The sequence below is a fragment of the Ornithorhynchus anatinus genome, chromosome X1 (genome assembly GCF_004115215.2).
Source record: "Ornithorhynchus anatinus isolate Pmale09 chromosome X1, mOrnAna1.pri.v4, whole genome shotgun sequence".
Taxonomy (NCBI): Eukaryota; Metazoa; Chordata; class Mammalia; order Monotremata; family Ornithorhynchidae; genus Ornithorhynchus; species Ornithorhynchus anatinus.
The window spans coordinates 71326208-71349554 of NC_041749.1; the positions used below are offsets into that span (position 1 = coordinate 71326208).

At 41.4% G+C, this 23347-nt stretch overlaps 1 protein-coding gene and 1 non-coding gene across 3 annotated transcripts in view; both read left to right on the top strand.

The window, feature by feature from the left end:
* ARHGEF3 (Rho guanine nucleotide exchange factor 3) overlaps positions 1 to 23347 on the top strand; it is a 368353-nt gene that overhangs the window by 208526 nt on the left and 136480 nt on the right. The window lies entirely within an intron of this gene.
* LOC114807259 lies at positions 8775 to 8912 on the top strand. The gene has a single exon (XR_003755310.1). It is a non-coding gene; the product is annotated as a small nucleolar RNA SNORA7 (small nucleolar RNA).

Below are 23347 nucleotides of genomic sequence, written 5' to 3' on the forward strand. Positions count from 1 at the left end.
AGATGAAGAAACTAGAATTAGATATATTTATGAAGACAATTTGTAGAGAAAATGGCAAAAAAAAATCCCTAACTTCCCATGAATAGCCCCTGGTGTATCTTTTACCTATTGATTTACCCAAACTTACTGATATTTTTGGCCAGTGTTACTTCCCGTGCTAACAAACTCCTGTGTTAACCACCTACTGTGTGAAAAAGTTTTTCCTTTTGTTTGTTTTCAATATGTGTGTATGTGCCTCCCTCGTTCAGATGATGTGGCATGTGGTGAAGAATGACCTTGTTCACATCTTTCATGACTTTGTAAGTTACAGTCATGCCCTCTCTCAGTTTTCATCTTTCCAAACTGAAGAGTCCTTACCTTTTTTGGATCAACCTCACATGGCAGCTTATCCAACTCCCCGATCATTTTGGTTGCCCATCTTCAGGTCTATTCTGCCCTTTCTAAAATGCAGTGAACAAATGCACAGGTGCCGGTGTACCATCGTTTCATATCAGGGTAAACCATGCTTTTTCTTTATTTTTATCTCCTTCCTGCTTATGCCATTCTGTCTTGTTAGAATGATCCCTTTTTGGCTGTTGTTGCACATGAACTAACCAACAATGACTTCAAGATCACTTTCCTGTGCATATAAAATCGCCCCTTTCTGCATTGTTCCATTTGTTATTCCCAAGGCCTGGTGCTGTTTTTGTTTCTCCCTCTAAGCAACAAGATTTTCCCAAAGCTCCTGCTCCATGACAGGTACCTATTCTCCAATTGCGTACGCACCAGGCTGACCTCTCTTCTGTTGCTGTCTCCCAACTGACTACTATGCTACATCATTTGAGGTTGGACTTCATCGTGTCTGTAAAGCATTTCTTCTCTATGCTCTGTTTATGATAAATCTGTTGCGGTTTTTCATAGAACTATCATTTGGGTATCCTACTGTCATTCATTCTCCTCATAACAATAATAATAATAATTATGGTATTTACGTGCTTACTATGTGCCTAGCACTGAGGTAGATACAGGGTAATCAGATTGCCCCACGTGGGGCTCACACTTTTAATCCCCAATTTTTAGATCAGGTAACCGAGGCAGAGAGAATAATAATAATCATGGTGGTATTTGTTAAGCGCTTATTATGTGCAAAGTGCTGTTCTAAGCACCGGGGGGATACAAGGTAATCAGGTTGTCCCACGTGGGGCTCACAGTTTTGATCCCCATTTTATTCATTCATTCATAAGTATTTATTGAGCGCTTACTATGTGCAGAGCACTGTACTAAGCACTTGGAATGTACAAATCGGCAACAGATAGAGACAGTCCCTGCCCTTTGATGGGCTTACAGTCTAATTGGGGGAGGCAGGTAGACAAGAACAATGGCAATAAGTAGAGTCAAGGGGAAGAACATCTTATAAAAACAATGGCAAATAAATAGAATCAGGGTGATGTACATCTCATTAAACAAAATAAATAGGGTGATGAAGATATATACAGTTGAGCGGACGAGTACAGTGCTGAGGGGATGGGACAGGAGAGGGGGAGGAGCAGAGGGAAAGGGGGGAGAAGAGGGTTTAGCTGCGGAGAGGTGAAGGGGGGTAGAGGGAACAGAGGGAAAAGGGGAGCTCAGTCTGGGAAGGCCTCTTGGAGGAGGTGAACTTTAAGTAGGGATTTGAAGAGGGGAAGAGAATTAGTTTGGTGGAGGTGAGAAGGGAGGGCATTCCAGGACCGCGGGAGCATGTGGCCCAGGGGTCGACGGCGGGATAGGCGAGACCAAAGGACGGTAAGGGTGGGGGGCGGCAGAGGAGCAGAGCGTGCGGGGTGGGCAGTTGAAAGAGAGAAGGGAGGAGAGGTAGGAAGGGGCAAGGTGATGGAGAGCCTTGAAGCCTAGAGTGAGAAGTTTTTGTTTTGTGCGGTACAGATGAGGTCACTGAGGCACAGAGAAGTTAAGTTACTTGCCCAAAGTCACACAGCTGGAGAGCGGTGGCTCCGGGATTAGAACCCATGACCTCTGACTCCCAAGTCTGCGCTCTTTCCACTAAGCCACACTGCTTCTCATGTCTTCCACTCAGGGAAGGTGAGATGTGTCAGTCAGTGATTTAATACTGGTACCCTCCAGTTGATTTACCAAGGAGTGTGAATGTTGAAAGACTGTGCCCACACAAAGACTGATTCCTGTTTTGTTGTTGTTCTTATGGTATTTAAGCATTTACTATGTGCCAGGCACTGTTCTCAGCTCTGGGGTAGATAGAAGCTAATCAGGTGGGACACAGTACCTGTCCCATATGGAGATCACATTCTTAAACCCCATTTTAAAGATGAGGTAACTGAGGCTCAGAAAAGTTAAGTGACTTTCCTAAGGTCACACAGCAGACAAGTGGTGGAGCTGGGATTAGAACTCAGGTCCTTCTGACTCCCTGGCCCATGCTTTATCCACTAGGCCATGCTGCTTCTCTGTTGTAACGATATGTTTGCTGTTGGCTTGACTCGTTATAGTTGTTCTTGCTCTCTGTGGTGATGGTTCTTCACAGCATAGACATCGTTGCTGTATTTGGAACTGAAAAATACTTTGATTTTCATTATAAATATTAAGAAGAGTACTATCTATTCAATTTGTGTTAATAGTTTCTTGGAAAATCCACTGATTTTACATGGAACAGCTCTTTGGGGGATTAAGAACCAAGCTTGATTAAATGTCCTATCAGGAACATATGTAAACACTAGGTTATAAAAGGACATGCCAGTTATTAGTTGCTCAGTATATTATAAATGCTACTCGGTTTATATAAAAGGGAAAGCTAAGGGTGATTAATTTGGGGGAATAATTTTATTATTAATAATAATTGTGGTATTTGTCATGCACTGTACTAAGCGCTGGGGTAGATACAAGATAATCAGCTTGGATGCAGGCAGTGTATCATACAGCTCTCCCAGTCCAAGTAGGAAGGAGAACAGGTATTGAATCTCCATTTTACAGATGAAGTGACTGAGAAGTTAAACGACTTGCTCAAGGTCACACAGCAGGCAAGTGGCAGATCCAGGATTAGAATCCAGATCCTTTGATGCTCATGTTCTTTCCACTAGGCCATACTGATAGAATGCATCATCCTGCAAATTCTGGGGGGAAAAACCCAGCAAATGGAAGTATTTTAATAATAATAATAATTATTATGGTACTTGTTAAACACTTACTATGTGTCAAGCACTGTACTAAGTATTGGGGTAGATACAAGTTAATCAGGCTGGACACAGTCCCGGGCTCACAGTCTAAGTAGGAGGAAGTAGGATTAAATTTGTGTTTTACAGGTGAAGTAACTGATGCACAGAGAAGTTAAGTGACTTCCCCAAGGTTACACAGCAGGCACTTTGCAGAGTTGTGATTAGGACCCAGGTCCTTCTGACTTCCAGGCCCATGCCCTTTCCACTTGGCCACACTAACACTACTTCTGTAGTATTTGTACAGAAATAGTCTTCCACTCCATTGTGTGACTTTTTAAAAAATAATTTTAACTAGAAAAGAGTGCTTTCCTTGTTTAATAAAGTACTTATTGAGGTATTTCTTAAAGTAAGAGAGATTCTGTCTATTATATTTTGAGAAATACTATTGTTTAGAAGTCAAGAGGTGTCAGTATTGTGAAAAAAAAAGAGTTGAATAATTGAGAACATTTTGGGGGGGGGTGTATAGCATATATATTTACATTTCATTATAGGGTTTTTTCATTTATCAACCAAGTGGTGTGACTTCTCAAGAAAACCTGTGAACCATAATTAATGAAAGTTCCAGTAAATGGGCTTGTGATTTTGTATTAACAAAGACATTTTCCATCTTGTAATTCCCAGGAAAACACAGAGAGGATCATTACAAAAGGTTGCCTGTTATTCCAGTGGGCGGTGAATAAATGCTTCATTCACTGTGACCAATATAAAAATAAATCTGTTAGTGGTTTGGCTAAATAAAGAATGGGGACCTATTCTAGGTAATTAATGGCCAATAACAGCAAAACGCCACTTGTGATAGCATGTTGATTGAAATGCATTAAGATTTCTTTGTAAGGCAATAGAATGCTGACTGTTCAAATGTATATAGCATGCACATTGATAGCAAAGATTTTTCCATTACTATAATTTCAAATGTGAATAAATACACACCATAATTTTAGTCTTTCTTTAGTGCAACATAATCACCCTTATTTGTGTGAGTTTATGCCAAATAAAGTTATTTTAAGTAGCATAAAACCTTGAAAATAAATGTCTCTTTTCAAATGCATTCCTAGAAAGAGGCCAATGTAATCCAGCATAAACAAAGCTTAATTATCAATCAGTTAATACTATTTATTGAGTATTTACTTTGTGCAGAGAGCTATATTAAGTGCTTGGGAGAATACAATACAATAAATTTTTTAGACATGATTCATGCCTTCAAAGAGCTCATGGTATAGTGTGCAAACCATTATAAACTGAGCTACCCACCTGTCTAAGAAGCAGCTCAAAATGCAGCTGAAAATAAGTGCTAATACCTTAAATTTTTTGAGTGATTTTATGTTTCCAGAGCACTTTTAAATTACTTATCTCATTTTATCCTCACAACTTCCATGTGAGGTAAGGAGAGGCAGACATTATTCATTCATTCATTCATTCATTCAATAGTATTTATTGAGCGCTTACTATGTGCAGAGCACTGTACTAAGCGCTTGGGATGAACAAGTCGGCAACAGATAGAGACAGTCCCTGCCGTTTGACGGGCTTACAGTCTAATCGGGGGCTTACATTATCTCTCTCTCTCTCTCTCTCTAGTCTGTAAGCTCATTGTTGGCAGGGAATGTGTCTGTTTATTATTATATGGTACTCTCCCAAGCACTTAATACAGTGCTCTGCACACAGTAAATGCTCAATAAATCCAACTGAATGAATGAATCCCCATTTTACAAATGAGGAGAGGAAGCATGGAGAAGTTAATTGACTTTTGAGGTTACATAGCAGGCCGGAGGCAGAGCTACTACAAGAACCCAGGTCTTCTGATTACCAGAGCCTTGCCATTTCCATGAATCCATACTGGGGTCTATCTCTTTCTTCCCTAACTGAAGAAATGAGGTTGACTTTTGTCCTTGATAGGGCTCCAAGTGTCCCCTCAGCATTATCTTCCCTGCTGGAAGGCAGTAACCAATATTTTGTATTTGCAAAATCTTACTCAGTGGCCCTCAGAATCTTGAAACCCTGTAAAGCTAATGTTGGAGAGGCAACATGACCTTGAGAATGGGCAGAGAACATGTCTTTTGCTTTTGTTGCACTTTCCCCAGCTCCTAGTACAGTGTAGGGTGTCCAGTACTAAGTGTGTGGGAGAATATAATAAAGCAGACATGATCCAATATAAATCTAACATGGAGACTAACCCTAAAATAAATTACAGTAAGGGAGGCAACTGAGTGTAAGGATATGTACGTAAGTGCTGGGTGGGACATTAGAACCTAAGTGCTTGGGAATATGAATAGGAGAAGCAACATGGCCTAGTGGATACAGCAAGGGCCTGGGAATCAGAAGGACTCGGATTCTAATCCCTGCTCCACCACTTGTCTTCTGTGTGACCTTGAGTGAGTCACTTCACCTCAGTTACCTCATCTGTAAAGTGGGGATTTGTGAGCCCCATGTGGGACATGGACTGTGACTGTAGAATAGCTTGAATCTACCCCATTGCTTAGTGCAGTGCCTGGCATATAGTAAATACTTCACAAGTACCATTAAAAAATAGAATATGGACTCAAGTGCATAGGACTCCAGAAGGTGGGGGAGATAGAAAAGGGAGATGAAGGATTAAACAGGGAAGGCTACCTGGAGGAAATATAATTTCAGTAGGCCTCTGAAGATCGGGTGAGTAGTGGTCTGTCTCACATGAAGGTGAGGGGGGGGTCCAGGGAGGAGGTAGAGAATGAGAAAGGGCTTAGTGGCTAGAGAGAGAGAGGAGATCATGGCAAAAGAAGTAGGTTGGTGTTAGAGGAACAAAGTGTGCAGGCTGAAATTGTAAGGAGAGAGGAATTGAGTGCCGTAAAACATAGTTAAAAGAATGTTAATTTAAATATGAAATAAAACAAATGTATTTATTTGCTACTTGTCTTAGGTATATCTAGGACCTAGGACTGTATGTAATTGAGAGTATGTGTGTATGTAGACTGAGGTTTTGGAAAAAACAGGTTATCGTTGAGGAAAACAGCATCTATTCAAAAGAAATAATACTGGTGTTCAATGGAGTTGGTATTCTTTTAATTGCCAAACATCTAGTTTGCTTTAATGCATGTTGAGGAGTTTTTCAGGTATTTTAAAGAGCTCCTTGAAGGCAGGGATCATATCTCTAATTTAAATTTCACTCTCCCATGCACTTATAGCAGTACTCTGTACATAGTAAGTGCTCAATAGATGCTATTGATTGAAGTCTAGTTTCTCTTTGAATAGACAAACCATTATGTTGTGATATTTCTGCCCCTTTTCCTTCCTTTTTTATTAAAAAACAAAAATCTTGCCTGCCTAGATAACACTGTTGAACAAAGTATTTCAGGCGTCCAAAGGGAGGAATTGGTCTAGCAAGAACCCAGTCCTCATGCAAGAATCCTAAGTCCAATAGGCTGAACACAGGTATTTTCTCTTGACTACATACTAGCATCCTGTATTATCTTGCAATATGTGGAATATCACTTAACCACTGCGATCCTTCTTTTTTCATTTTTTTAAAAAAGGTTTACGGCAGTCTGTGGATATATGAATCAGAGCCACCTTAAGTCACTCATGTTGAATTCCTGAAGCACTAATACATTGGAATTAGACAAAACAAAACTTGTTCCATTATCTGGTTGATGAGATCCCATTTATCATATCCTATTAATTCCTGTCTTGAATGGCTGAAAGTTGTTTTTTTCATTCCTTTTAGTGATTTTATCTTAATTTATTGTTGGTTGTACCATGATTGGGTAGACTGAACAGTCATTTGCAGAAGTTAAGTAAAGACAGGCATGAGTCCGGGCTGTATGGGTTGATATAAAGTAACTATTTCAAGCCATGTGCTCACAAAGGCTTTTTAAAGTTGGGAAGAATCAAGGTAGGGTAGCATATGTCAGAGAAATTACTAGGAGTAAGAACCACTGAACACCAGTTGACCTACCTTGTGTGCTTCTCTTGTACTTGTCGTTCTTGTAATTTAAACACAACAGTTTTTCTCACACAACTCTTCCACAAAAATTAGGATTAATGAGAAGATGGGCCAATTGGCGCTCGGGTACTCATGCAGAGAGTCCATTAAATCAGTCAATGGTATTTATTGATGGCTTACTGTGTGCAAAGCACTGTATTAAACACTTGAGAGACTATAATGCAACAGAGTTGGAAGACCCGTTCCCTGCCTACAGCAAGCTTACAGTCTAGAAGTTATGGAAGTTATAAAAAAAATACCAAAAGCCAGAATGTAGAACTACAATCTTGGAGTGCTTTGAACTCTCTGGGAGAGAAATATATAAAAACCATGTCAAGTCCTATGACATTTCTCCACCTTTCCCCCGTCCTTTCCCCTCCCCTAAGAAAATAACATTACATCTCCAAACATTTTAATATTAGAAACAAAGTTATACAAATAAGAAGCCTGAGTGCTGATCTTTAAAAAATATTTCCCCACCAAATTGAGTATTAACACAATTATGATCTTGTGGTGAAATGCTGTGGAATGAAAATGCCATATCAAGAGGGGATTTCTTGGGGTCTTTAAATAGGGTCACAGTCTTCTTTGAAGCCAAGTTGCCTGTTGAACAGGAAGCTGATCATGGGCCAGCAATGGAAAGTTTTAAAGAAAGCTTCCAAACTGGGATGAAGTGAAACTTTGTATCAGCAGATACTGAGCCATAGCTGTGATGGGACAGTCACTGTGTGTATCAAGTCCATTTCCATTCAGATCCACTTGGTCTCCATGTGCATCATCATTTGTCTTTTTACAATAGAGCAGAAAAAAGTGAGGGAAAGTAAACTGATTGTCAGGGTAGATTAATTCCCACATACCATTATTATCATTTACAGTATTCACTGAGCAATACTAGGTGTACAGCATTCTTGGGAGACAAAAGGAGCATTAAGCTAAACTAAAAGTATTTCACTCCTCTAACGCCAACCTACTCACTATAACTGCATCTCTTCCGTCTCAACAACAATATGGGCAAGGAACTATATACTCTGGGCCACCACTCTCCCCATCTTCAAAACCTTATTAAATCACATCTCCTTCAAGAGGCCTTCACCAATGAAGCCCTCATTTCCCCTACTCCCTCTCCCTTCTGTCACCTATGCACTTGGATCTGCATCCTTTAAGCACTTGATATTTCCCCAAAGCGCTTAAGCATATATTTATAATTTACTTATATTGTCTTTCTCTACCTCTAAACTGTAAGCTCTTTGTGGGCAAGGAATATGTCTACCTACTCTATATTGTTCTCTTGCAAGCGCTTAGGACAGTGCTCCGTACAAAGCAGGGAAGCAGCATGGCGTAATGGATAGCGCATGGGCCTGGGAGTCAGAAGGTCATGGGTTCTAATCCCAACTCTGCCACTTGTCTGCTGTATGGCCTTGGGCTAGTCAATTCACTTCTCTGTGCCTCAGTTACCTCAGCTGTAAAATGGGGATTAAGACTGTGAGCCCCATGCGGGACAGGGACTGTGTCCAAGCCGATATTCTTGTATCCACCCTAGCGGTTAGTACAGTGCCTGGCACATAAGTAAGTGCTTAACAAATACCATAACTATTATTATTAGTAGTAGAAGTAGTAAGCACCCCCTCTCAGGGTTGCACCTGGAGAGTTTCCAGTCCTCTACCAGTCTCGGCTATGTGAGGGGAAGTCAAGCAGAGGCATACCCATGCTGTTCCTAGCTTGGCCAGTGGCTAGCGAGTGGAAGACGATCTGCTACAAATCAAAACTCACCCATGCTGGGCAGTAGCGGCTTGGGAGAGAGTCGAGAGCGGAGACTCAAGTTTACTGCGCAGAAGGAGGCAATGGTGAATCACTTCCATATTTTTACCAAGAAAACTCCATGGATAATACTACCAGAAGGATTGCAGATGGAGAGCGGGGCTTTCTAGGAGAGATGTGTCAGTGGTGTTGCTATGGGTTGGAAATGACTCGAGGGAATAAAACGAGACAAGTAGTCACTCAAATCCCATCCCATAGTAATCAATCAACCAAATAATATTTGAGCACCTACTATAAAGCACTGTGCTAAGTGCTTGGGAGAGTATACTAGAATTAGTACACATGTTCCCTGCCCTCAAAGATCTTACAATCTCATTATGATTACCATTATTGTTACAGTCAGTAATCATTTTATTTAAATATTTACATTGAGAGTGCTGAAAGTAGTAGCAATATTCTAGGTTCTAATTGTGCTATTCAGATTTTTTAGTTTAAAAATTTGCTTTCTCTGCTTTTAAATTTCTTATTCCCTCTGTGCCTTTTTATATAAGCATTTTGGGTGTGGAGACATTTATTCATTCAACAGTATTTATTGAGCACTTACTATGTGCAGAGCACTGTGCTAAGCGCTTGGATTGTACAAATCGGCAACAGATAGAGACAGTCCCTGCCCATTGACAGGCTTACAGTCTTCACCCAACTTCCTGTCAAACCACCTTAACACCCAAGAATACATCTGTATATTTATTTTTCTTAATTGCTTATTTTCAGTTTATATCATCTATCTCTTCTCACACTGTTTATTTTACATTTGGCAATCGGTGTCCATTTATCGTATTAGATTGTAATACTGTAATACACATCTTTAACTGTGTTTTATGTTTTCCAAGTGTCTGGTAAAGTGTTCTGCTCCCAATAGGTAGGTACTCAATAAATGCTGTTGAAAATGATGCTATAATTTGGGCAATTCCCTTTAGTAATTCAATCTAATAAAAAAAAACGTAGAAACCATGAAGTAATATTTAGATTCTTCAGTTATCCTAAAATGATAACTGATGATCAGGGAAATGGGGAAGTTTCCTTATGAAGAGAGAACGTTTACAACTCATAATAACCCTAAGATTCAATATCATTAATTAAGCATTTATAATGGACGGAACATTGTAGTAAACACTGGAAGACCGCGTGAACAATAATCAGAAATGATTCTTGGTCCCCAACAGATTCACAATCTAAAGAAAGAACAGCAAGCTGAATTCAACAGGGCTTTTTTTTTTTTCTGTAGGGATTCCAGTGATGGTGTTCTGCTCTCTCTGTTGATGTTGATAGTAAGCACCCAGTAGGTGTTTAATAAACAGGCAGCAAAACTAAGATGGGTCAGGAAAGGAAATTACCTAGATTAGAAAATACGTGAAGGGGCTAAAATTTTTCAAGGAGCCGTTTTACCTTGGTCACCTTAAAAACTCTTATTTCCTGACTGTAGGATCAAAATTTGTTTGTAATTCTTTACCTTCCTCTTCTTTTCCCTCTTATTCCCCCCTCTCCTTTCCTCATCATAAACACCACCTATGAGTATTTACTGTGTGCTCGTGAACATTCATTAAATATAAAAGACACGATGTGTGTTCTTATGGAATTTATAATCCAATGGAGGTGACAAGAAGAGTCATGTTGCCAAATGTCCAATAGGTAGAAAAGTAAGCAAATAGATACAGGTGATAAAAAGCAAAAATAAAAAATTGAATAACTAGGTATGCTCAAGAACACGTAGATGGCTGGCTGATAGAGCACGGGCTTCGGAGACAGAGGTCGTGGGTTCTAATCCCGGCTCCGCCACTGATCAGCTGTGTGACTTTGGGCGAGTCACTTGACTTCTCTGGGCCTCTCTTACCTCATCTGTAAAATGGGGATTAAGACTGTGAGCCCCACGTGGGACAACCTGATTACCTTGTATCTCCCCCAGCGCTTGGAACAGTGCTTGGCACATAGTAAGCACTTAACAAATGCTATCATTATTATTACTTCTTGAGCATTCGGGCTGTGCAGGACTTGAGGGTGCAGCAGATGCAAAAGACACAATCCCTGCCCTTAGGGTTTTTACAGTCTCATGGGGAAAACAGGCAGATGAAAATGATTTACCGATAGAGGGAGCAGTAGGAAGAACAAGGAGAACTCATTTGCTCCCATGGCTTCAGCTACCCTCTCCAGGTAAATGATTCCCAAATCTACATCTCCAGCCCTGATCTCTCTCCTTCTCTGCAGTCTTGCTTTTCCTCCTGCCTTCAAGACATCTCTACTTGGATACCTCACTGACACTTCAAACTTAACATGTTCAAAACAGAACTCCTTATCTTCCTACCCAAATCCTGTCCTTCCCTTCATTTTCCCATCAGTGTAGACAGCACCACCATCCTTCCTATCTCACAAGCCCATAACCTTGGCATCTTCCTTGACTCATCTCTCTCATTCAATACACATATTCAATTTGTCACCAAATCTTGTTGGCTGAACCTTCACAACATCACTAAAACTCACCTATTCCTCTCCATCCAAACTGCTACCACATTAACCCAGACTGAGCTCCCCCCTTTATCCCTCTGCTCCCTCTACCCCTCCCCCTTCACCTCTCCCCAGCTAAACCCTCTTCTCCCCCCCTTTCCCTCTCCTCCTCCCCCTCTCCCGTCCCACCCCCTCAGCACTGTACTCATCCGCTCAACTGTATATATCTTCATCACCCTATTTACTTTGTTTAATGATATGTACATCACCCTGGTTCTATTTATTTGCCATTGTTTTTATGAGATGTTCTTCTCCTTGACTCTATTTATTGCCATTGTTCTTGTCTGCTTGTCTCCCCCGATTAGCCCGTCAAAGGGCAGGGACTGTCTCCATCTGTTGCCGATTTGTACATTCCAAGTGCTTAGTACAGTGCTCTGCACATAGTAAGCGCTCAATAAATACTATTGAATAAATGAATGAATGAACCCAAGCACTTATCCTTTCCTGTCTTGATTATTGTATCAGCCTCCTTGTTGACCTCCCTGCCTCCTGTCTTTCTTCACTCCAGTCCATACTTCACTCTGCTGCCCGGATCATTTTTCTACAAAACGGTTCAGTCCATGTTTCCCCACTCCTCAAGAACCTCCAGTATCTGCCCATCTACATCCACATAAAAGAAACTCCTTATCATAAGCTTTAAAGCACTCAATCACCTTCCCCCTCCTACCTTACCTCACTGATTTCCTACTACAACCTTTCATTCCTCTAATGCCAACCTATTCACTGTTCCTCATTCTCATCTATCTCACTGCCAACCCCTAGTCCACATCCTACCTCTGGCCTGGAACTCCCTCTCTCTTCATATCTGACATACGTTCACCCTCCCCACCTTCAAAGCCTTGTTAAAAGCATATCTCCTCCCAGAGGCCTTCCCTGACTAAGCCTTTATTTTCTCTTCTCCCACTCCCTTCTTTGTTACCCTGGCACTAGGATTTGCACCCTTTATTCACCCTTTATTCACCCATCCCTCAGCCCCATAGCACTTATGTAAATATCCATAATTTAATTTATTCATATTAATGTCTTTCTCCCCTTCTAGCTTGTAAGCTGTTTGTGGGCAGGGAACATGTCTACCAACTCTGATATATTGTACTTTCGCAAGTGCTTAGGACAGTGCTCTGGAAATAGTAAGCACTTAGTAAGTACAGTTGATTGATATGACAGCCCGAGTTTGTTCAAATGAAATAGCTGAATAAAAAATTGATGCTGATGGGTTGGAATAACTTGGGATATTGGGAATCAGTGTGGAAGGCTTCTTGGAGGCGGTGGGAGTGTAGGAGGCCTTGCAGATTGTAAGTGCTTTGGTCTAGTAGATTGGTGGGCTACTCCAGGCAAGGGGAACAGTATGTTCCCATGAGGTTGCACAAATAGGAGAGTGTTGAATTATTTAGGGAATGCCTCTTGCAGGAGGTGACTTTTCAGGAGGACTTTGAAAGAGAAGACGAATGGGGTTTTGGCAGAGCTAATTGTAGAGGGAATTCCATGCAAAAGCAAAGATGGAAATAATGGGCCAGAGTCAATGGATTCAAGAGCGAGGCGCGTTTAAAAGGATAACTTGGGAAGAGCAAAGAATGGGATGTAGCTGGAACAAAGGAGGGATAAATCAGAGGGGACAGCTGTTAGAGAGCTTTGATGCCCATAGTTAGGCATCAAGAAGGTTTTGAGTAGTCTCTTCAGTATGGAAAAACACAAGCTTACTGGGGACACAGTTGAAGTCTACAAAACCATAAAAGGTGTGGACAGCACAGACACCTAGTCCCACAGCAAAATGATGGGGGTGTCCATTAAGACTTGAACCTACCACAAAAACAGGTTTTCACTCAGCAAGTGTTAAAAATATAACCTGCATTACTTAATAAGGTTTGTAACAAAGAATTATTTAGCTGGAGCAGTAGGGAGTCTATACACTGTCATCCCCAAGATCCATTCTTTTATTTGTCTTGGCATTATTGCCTTGGCTTGTTGACTCAGTTGCTGCTTGTTGTTCTAATCTTTTGTCACCTTGGCCTTTATCTGTCTACCCCACCTAGATTGTGAACCCCATATGTCTGATCTGTCCTGTTTGCATCTACCCCAAGATTGAGCACAGCATTTGGCACATAGCACTTAAATATCTTAACTAATCAATTTCATTACCACAGGAAGCTGTTTGGGCCAAAATTATCAGAGTAGTTTGGATAAATTCATGGATGAGTAGTCCATAATGGATTACTAGAAGGAAAGTTAATGGTTAGAAAGTTAGGTTTGTCAGATGTCACTAACCATTTGAGATGGTGTCAGAAGCCATCAATCAATCACATTTATTGAGCACTTACTGTGTGCAGGGCACTGTTCTAAGTGCTTGGGATAGTACAACACAACAATATGATAGGCACGTTTCCTGCCCACAGTGAGCTTACAATCTGGAGGGACCATCACACTGTTCCTCCAAGCATTCTGATGTCACTGTTTGAGAGATAATGCTGGGCAGAATAGATCATTGATCTGATCCAGTAGTAATATTTCCTATAATACAAGCACACTAGAGATTTTTTAAAAATCAAACTGTCTTTGTGGCTGGGGAGGGGAATGGGGTGAAATTTCTGACTGTGTGCACCTAAAGGCTTACAAATACCTAATTATAAATATCACCGGAATTGTATGTGAAATTTATATCATTTGTTTGCTCCAAACATCAACCTGTACTCCTTTAATATTTGCAATATAGTGCTGTCTAAAAGACACAATGAAGGTATCATTCATCATTTTAATTACTTAGAATGAAAATTGCTATCTTGGTGAAAATAAAGTGTTTTTTTAAACTACGGTGAGTTGTCAAGGGCTTAATGGATAAGTTGAGCCCAACAGCAAGAAATAAGTTCACCTGTAAAATAACAAACATAGATGAGGAGGCTAATCAGGCTTAAGCCATCCCACTCAACTGTTAAAATCATATGTATGGCTGTTCTATAAAGTGCCATTTTCAACTCAAAGAGCACAGTTATTCCTAACTAAATTTTCTTTAATTTGAAGGGACACATCTGTCTTTCCTGTTATTGCTAACTGATTTAATTGATAACTGACATGGAAAATTTCCCAGCTTGCCTCACTTTCTTGATGCGATCAGGGGGTACCGAGTGAGGATAAAAAGGTTATACAGAAGTAGTAATAATGTTGGTATTTGTTAAGCGCTTACTATATGCTGAGCACTGTTCTAAGCGCTGGGGTAGACACAGGGGAATCAGGTTGTCCCACGTGGGGCTCACAGTCTTAATCCCCATTTTACAGATGAGGTAACTGAGGCACCGAGAAGTTAATTCATTCATTCATTCAATAGTATTTATTGAGCGCTTACTATGTGCAGAGCACTGTACTAAGCGCTTGGGATGAACAAGTCGGCAACAGATAGAGACAGTCCCTGCCGTTTGACGGGCTTACAGTCTAATCGGGGGAGACGGACAGACAAGAACAAGAAGTTAAGTGACTTGCCCAAAGTCACACAGCTGACAAGTGGCCGAGTGGGATTCAAACCCATGACCTCTGACTCCAAAGTCCGTGCTCTTTCCACTGAGCCATGCTGCTTCTCTAAATAATGTGAGGTCTTTGACCTAAAGTGGTAGTTTTTCTCTTTTCACAGTGGTGAGATATGACCTTTGATCATATGTGTGACAAAATGGGAAAATCACCAACTGACCTGTGCACATTAGTGCTGCCTACTTATCTTGACTGGAAAAAGCCACCCAAGTCTAATTGACATTTTATTATTTTAATGAGAAACACACACTGCCTGAGGAATGATTATATCTAAAGACCTTGGGATTTTTTTTCTTTTTTCTGGATTGTTCATCCTGTATCCTTTATTTATAAAAATAATTATGGCATTTGTTAATGTGACTATGTGCCATGTACTGTTCTAAGTGCTGGGGTAGATACAAGTTAATCAGGTAAGACAGAGTCCCTGTCCCATTTGGGGCTCATAGTCTAAGTAGGAGGGAAAAGAGGTATTGAATCCCCATTTTATAGTTGAGGAAACTGAGCCACAGAGAAGTAAATGACTTGTCCAAGGTCACACAGCAAGCAAGTGGTAGAGCCAGGATTAAAACCCAGGTCCTCTGACTTTCAGGCCTGTGTTTTTTCCACTAGGCCATGCTGCCTCCCAAACAGGTTATTAGGAATCACATTTTTATGTGATTTCAATAGGTCAATCAATATACATGTGTTGACAGCCTGTAGGCTGATATTTACAAATATATGTGTTTACATATTCTTTGAGTTCAAAGATGACACTACTGAAGTTGAAAATTTTATTGGTGAGTGTGGTTAATATGACCCTGTCCTCCCCATGACTTTCCTGTCACTGTAGACAATATCATCAGCCTTGCTGTCTTACAAGCCAGTAACCTTGGAGTTATCCTCAACTCATCTCTCTCATTGAGCCCTCATATTCAATCTGTCACTAAATCCTGTTGATTCTACCTTCACAACATCACTAAAATCCACCCTTTCCTCTCCATTCAAACTGCTACCATTCTGCTCCAACCACTTGCATATCCTTCCTTGATTACTGAATCAGCCTCCTTGCAGACCTCCCTCACAGGTCTCCCTGCCTCCTGTCTCACTATACTCCAGTCCATAGTTCACTACACTTCCTGGATTAATTTTCTAAAAATAACCATTCAATCCATGTCTTCCCACTCCTCAAGAACCTCCTGGGGTTGCCCATCCACCCCCTCATCAAAGAGAAATTTCTTACCATTGGCTTTAAGACACTCAATAAGCTCTCTCCTTCCTACCTATCCTTGCTTCTCTAATTCCAATCTACCTACCATACCTCGATCTCATCTATCCCATTTATTGGAAAAGTATCTTGGATAATAAAAAGTAGTTTTTTTTAATATTATTTGTTAAGCGCTTAATATGTGCCAGGCAGTGTACTAAGTGCTAGGGTAGAAACAAAATAATCGGGTTGGACATAGCCCATGTGCCACATGGGGCTCACAATCTTAAAACCCCATTTTACAGATGTGAGGCATAGAGAAGTGACTTGCCCAAGGTCACACAGCAGACAGGTAGCGGAGCAGGAATTAGAATCTAGGTCTTTGATTCCCAGGTCCATTCTATATCCACTAGTACATGTAGTGAAAAGTCACATTCATTTGTTCTTTCATTCATTCATTCATTCATTCATTCATTCATTCATTCATTCATTCATTCATTCAATCATATTTATTGAATTTGCAGACCCACTGTACTAAGCTCTAGGGAGAGTAAAATATAGCAATAAACAGACCCAGTCCTTGCCCACAATGAGCTTACAGTCTAGAGGGGGAGACAGACATTAATGTGAATAAATTACAAGTAATAATAAAGCTGATGGTTTTTGTTAAGTGTTTACTATATGCCAAGCACTGTTCTAAGTGCTGGGGGAGAGACATGTACATAGGTGCGGTGGGGCTGGGAGGGGGGATGAATAAAAGGGAGAAAGTCAGGGATAAAGGGCTCAAGTCAGAGTCGAAAAGTATGTTAAATGGGATGCACTGTCCAATAAGCTTCTCAACCAGCATTTCCTATAGTAAATTGAAAGAAGAGTCATAGGAATAACACAGAGCCAAGGTGAGCTAATGTTTTTGATTTGGTAATTGATGTCAACCTGATGAGTAACACTTCCCATCCAATATGGATTTCTTGACTGAGCTGTATCACGTACTTATAAATTGTTTACAGGCTCTTTGCAGAGCTTCCTGTTTATCCCATTTCAGGTGCTCCAGGAGAAGCATTAGTATGTGTTTTAGAAAAGAAAGCTTTAGATCCTCTGCTGAAAATTCCATATTGTTATGAAGCAGTGTAGCCTAGTGTATAGAGCACGGGCCTGAGAGTCAGAAGCACCTGGGTTCTGATCCTGACTCTGCCACTTATCTGCTGTGTGACTTGGCCAAGTCACTTTGCTTCTCTGGGCCTCAGTTACCTCATCTGTAAAATGGAGATTAAGACTGTGAGCCTCATGTGGGACATGGAGTGTATCCAACCCGATTAGCTTGTATCTACCCCAGCATTTAGTACAGTGTCTGGCATGCAGCACTTAACAAATATCATTTAAAAAAATTGCAGATTGATATATGGAAGAAACATACTAGTCTAAATGTAGTTTGTTTTGTTTTTTTAATTACAGAAAAAGAAAAGTGGCTGCAGGCACTGAGATGGGCTTTATGCAATGGAGAAGGCAGTGCTGATGCTTGTTCAGCTTGCTATTTTTTTTTTCTAGAATGAGATTGTTGTCAAGAACTATTCCAATTTGCTGTTGCATCATGGAGTCAATGTGACATCTGCTCTATAGAGAGCTAATAGAGAACAAGCTGCAGCAGGTTCCAACTACATTCTAAGCAGCATTTTCTTGCCCTCCAGCCTTGAGTATATTTATAAAATAGCAAATTTAATGTGTGATCATAATCATGTCTCCACCCATAATTATTGAAGCATCATCCTTTCAAATGTTTACTGCCCAGTCGCTTGTGAAATAGCACAGCGAGTGATTGTCAGATAAGCCCTGTTTGCAGTTACTTTCTGTGCTGTAGAAATTGCTATTAACTCAGAAGAATCTAGAAAGCATGGGCTCTGGATTTATTTTAAGTGTGGGCATTAATTAAATTTAGAGTGGTTGGAAGGGGGGAAACCAATAAAACCTTCAGGGAGCATTTCTACCAACTCTTATATTGTACTCTCCCAGCATGGCTTAGTGGAAAGAGCCCAGGCCTGGGAGACAGAGGTCATGGGTTTGAGTCCCGGCTCTGCCACTTGTCAGCTGTGTGACCTTAGTCAAGTCACTTCACTTCTCTGGGCCTCAGTGACCTCATCTGTAAAAGGGGGATTATGACTGTAAGCCCCACGTGGGACAACCTGATTACCTTGTATCTACCCCAGTACTTAGAACAGTGCTTGGCACATAGTAAGCGCTTAACAAATGCCAACATTATTATTATTATTATTACAGTGCTCTGCACACAGCACGCGCTCCATAAATCGTGGCTCAGTGGAAAGAGCTTGGGCTTCGGAGTCAGAGATCATGGGTTCGACTCCCGGCTCTGCCACTTGTCACCTGTGTGACTGTGGGCAAGTCACTTCACTTCTCTGTGCCTCAGTTACCTCATCTGGAAAATGGGGATTAAGACTGTGAGCCTCACGTGGGACAAACTGATTACCCTGTATCTACCCCAGCGCTTAGAACAGTGCTTGGCACATAGTAAGCGCTTAACAAATACCAACATTATTATTATTATTAAATACCATTGATCAGCATCCACACTCCTCCACCCCCCTCAGTGCTGCCATCACTGGCCAACTGGTTATAATAAGAATGATGGTATTTATTAGGTATTTATATCCTAAGCTCTGTGGTGGATACAGATTGGGCATAGTCCCTGCCCTACAGGGACACACATTCTAAAAGGGAGGGCAAACTAGTATTTTATCCCCATTTTGAAAAGGAGGGAATTGAGGCATCGGAAAGTTAAGGCATGCTCTAGGTCTCACAGCAATCAGTCGATCATATTTATTGAGGGCTTGCTGTGTGCAGAGCACTATACTAAGCGCTTGGGAGAGTAACAATAATAATAATAATGTTGGTATTTGTTAAGCGCTTACTATGTGCCGAGCACTGTTCTAAGCGCTGGGGTAGACATAGGGGAATCAGGTTGTCCCACGTGGGCTCACAGTCTTAATCCCCATTTTACAGATGAGGGAACTGAGGCCCAGAGAAGTTAAGTGACTTGCCCACAGTCACACAGCCGACAAGTGGCAGAGCTGGGATTCGAACTCATGAGCCCTGACTCCAAAGCCCGTGCTCTTTCCACTGAGCCACGCTGCTTCTCCTACAGTATAACAGTGTTGGTAAACATATTTCCTGCCCACAAGGAGCTTAGAGTCTAGTCCTCTTCTGCCTTCCACCCTCTAACAGTAGGTGTCCCTCAAGACTCAGTTCTGGATTCTCTTCTATTCTCCCTCTACCCCGACTCCCTTGGAGAACTAATTCCCTCCCATGGCTCTAATTACATCTCTATGCAGTTGATTCCCAAATCTACATCTCCAGCCCTGATCTCTCCCTCCTTCCTTGCAGTCTTGCATTTCCTCCTGCCTTCAAGACATGTCTACTTGGATGTCCCGCTGACACCTCTAATTAAACATGTCCAAAACTGAACTCCTAATCTTCTCACCCAAACCCTGTCCTCCCCCTCTGACTTTATCATCACGGTGGACATCACCACTATCCTTGGCGTTGTCCTCAACCCATATCTCTCATTCCACCCATTATACCATGCTGATCCAAGCACTTATCCTGTCCCTCCTTGACTACTGTATCTGCCTCCTCGCTGACCTCCTGGCCTCCTGTCTCTCCCCACTCCAATCCATGCCTCACTCTGCTGCACAAATTGTTTATCAACAAAAACGTTCAGCTCATGTCTCCCCACTCCTCAAAAAACCTCCAATGGCTGCTCATCCATCTCTGCATCAAACAGAAACTCTTTACCGTTGACTTTAAAACAATCAGCCCACCCCACCCCACCTCACTAATCTCCCACTACAGCCCAGCACTCACACTCCACTCCTGAGTAGCGCCAGTTTACTCACTGTGCTCTGATCTCGTCTATCTCGCCCGCCTACTGCTTTCCCATGACCTCCCCCTAGCCTGGAACTTTCTCCCCCTCCATATATGCCAGACCACCACTGTCTCCATCTTCAAAGCACAATTAAGGTCACATCTCCTCCAGGAGGCCTTTCCTGATTAAGCCCTCTTTTCCTTGGCTTGCTTTCCCTTCTACATTGTCTATGCTCTTCAGTCTGTGACCTTTGGACACTTCATATTTGCCCCAACCCCACAGCACTTATGTACATATCTATAAATTATATATTATAAATGACATTCATATTAATGTCTGTCTCCCCCTCTAGACTGTAAACTCTTTATGGACAGGGAACATGTCTGAGAATTCTGTTGTACTCTCCCAAGTGCTTAGTACAGTTCTCTGCACATATTTATGCATATTTATGCATATTTATTTTATCAATGGTGTGTATATATCTATAATTACATTTATATTGATTCTATTGATGCCTGTTTACTTGTTTTGATGTCTGTCTCCCCCCTTCTAGACTGTTAGCCCGTTGTGGGCAGGGATTGTCTCTATTTGTTGCTGAATTGTACTTTCCAAGCACTTAGTACAGTGCTCTGCATACAATAAGCACTCAATAAATACGAATGAATTTAATTGTACATAGTAAGTGCTCATTAAAAATGATTGATTTGATTGATAGTTGGGGAGACAGACATTGAAAGAAATTATAGATTTGTGCATAAGTCCTGTGGGACTGAGGGTGAGGTGAATAAAGGATGGAAATCCAAGTGTGAGGATGCAGAAGGGAGAGGACATTGGAGAAATGAGGGTTTAGTTGGGGAAAGCCTCTTGGAAAGGAGATGTAATTTTAATAAGGTGAGGTTGGAGCCAGGTTTAGAACCAAACTTTCCTGACTGGCTCTCAGTCACATGCTCTGTCCACCTGGGCACACTACTCCCAAGTGAGAGTGAGCCATAGTGGCTTCTGCAACTTCCACGTACTGCTTGCTGGTGCACTCCCCATCCCTCTGCATGCACCTTCCTTTCCCGATGCTAATTAAGAGTGCCGGTGCCCAACTGGACTTACAGGTGCACAGAATGACACCAGGCATTCTAAAATTTTTGTGCCAAGGAAACGAGGGATTGTATGTAGCTAGGAAACATGCACCCAGACAGAGAAAGGGGGAAGAGAAAATGGATTTTCATTCACCCAGTGTAATAATAATAATAATAATGGTACTTTTTAAGTGCTTACTATATGCCAAGCACTGTTCTAAGCACTGCGGAAGATACAAGTTATTCAGGTTGGACACAGTCCCTGTCCCACATGGAGCTCACACACTTAATCCCCATTTTACAGATGAAGTAACTGAGGCCAAAAAAAGTTGTGACTTGCCCAAGGTCACACAGCAGACATTTGGTGGAGCTGGGATTAGAATCCAGGCCCTTCTGATGCCCAGGCCTATGGTCTTTCCACTATGCCACCCTGTGGGCCAAGTGCACAATTCATTCAATTGTATTTATTAAGCATTTACTGTGTGTAGAACACTGTACTAAGCACTTAGCACTGTACTAAGCACTTTTTGCCCCCTTCAAATCCACAGACTTAGCATCTACAGTGGAAGATGTTCCATACTCAGTCCCAGCCCTTGCTGTGCCTCATTGACTGTTTAGCAGAGAAGAACCTTTACATCCAAGAATAGATTTTTGCATATGTAATTATGAGGTTGTTTGTTTTTGCAAGCTCTTACAGTGCACTTCAGCAAATTTAGAGCACTTCAGTGAGGAGAATGAATGGTCTTTTGTTTTGTCTTTGAATATTCAATGTCCATCTTCTTTCTTTTGCTATCTACTTGGCCATCCCCTGGAGTTGAGATGCTAGTTTCATTCTTTCAATTGTATTTATTGAGTGGTTACTGCGTGCAAAGCACTGTGTGTTATCAGTTTAGCCCCAAGTCTTTCCGGGGCAGATACTGTGATTTTTGTAATGGCAAATTCCATTTCTGATGCAAAATGATTCAGCGGCTTTGCAGAGATATTCATTCATTCATTCAGTAGTATTTATTGAGCGCTTACTATGTGCAGAGCACTGTACTAAGTGCTTGGAATGTACAATTTGGCAACAGACAGAGACAGTCCCTGCCCATTGACGGGCTTACAGTCTAATCGGGGGAGACAGACAAAAAACAATAGCAATAAATAGAATCAAGGGGATGAACATCTCATTAACAAAAATAAATAGGGTAATAAAAATATATACAAATGAGCGGGCGAGCACAGTGCTGAGGGGAGGGGAAGGGAGAGGGGGAGGAGCAGAGGGAAAGGGGGGAAAAGGGGACTTAACTAAGGGGAGGTGAAGGGGGGCATAGAGGCATCAGAGGGAGCAGAGGGAAAAGGGGAAGCTCAGTCTGGGAAGGCCTCTTGGAGGAGGTGAGCTCCAGATTTTGTGGCTGCTATATGCTTTATAACCTTGGATCGAAAATATTTGGGAAATAGAAATTCCAAGAGAGGGGTCAATAATTTTTCCAGTTATATTTGCTCTCCTTATCAATGATCGTACCCTTCCACTTCACTCGCCCTTCTAATTGATCTGTAAACATCATTCAGGGTAGCTTACACCATTAGAAGTTTTTTGGGGGCCAGGCACTGTTCTAAGTCCTTTTGACTCCCAGGCTTGGGCTCTTTCCACCAGGCCATGTTGCTGAATCTAGAATTTGGACACCCAAGACCTCCCACTTATGTGAAAACATGGTTCTTTATTTCTTTAGCAGAAGCTACACTGACCAAGACCAAGGCCGAACATCTGTTTTCTAACCTGTTCCTTCCTAAACCTGCTAAAGTTGGCTTCATACAAATATTAGGAAGTAACTTCAAGGGCTGGCTAAGGATGAAGAAGGGGAGAAATGCAATAAGCCAGTGTGCCTTAACTGAATTTACAAGTGTTACCTTTTCTGGTTGAACTCTGTCAGGTAGTGGAGATTTACCCTAGAGACATATTCTGAGGCCTGGAAATTCTATCAAAGGAAAGATATTGTAGTTAAGGCAATAGATATAGTGACATCACTTCTCCCTTTTCACGAAGGAAAAAAACAAACATGTCAAGTAATTTATCAACCTACTGAAGAAATTTTTTCCCCAGGATGCCCATTTGAGGGTATTATATTTCAGTCACAAATCTCTTTTTCCGGAAATTTGTAGTAAACCAGTCAAACAAGAGCATAGCCCAGTGCTAAGCACTTCAGTGTTAGGTTGTAATGTTTAGTGATATGTTCAAAACAGATTGAAAAGTAACTG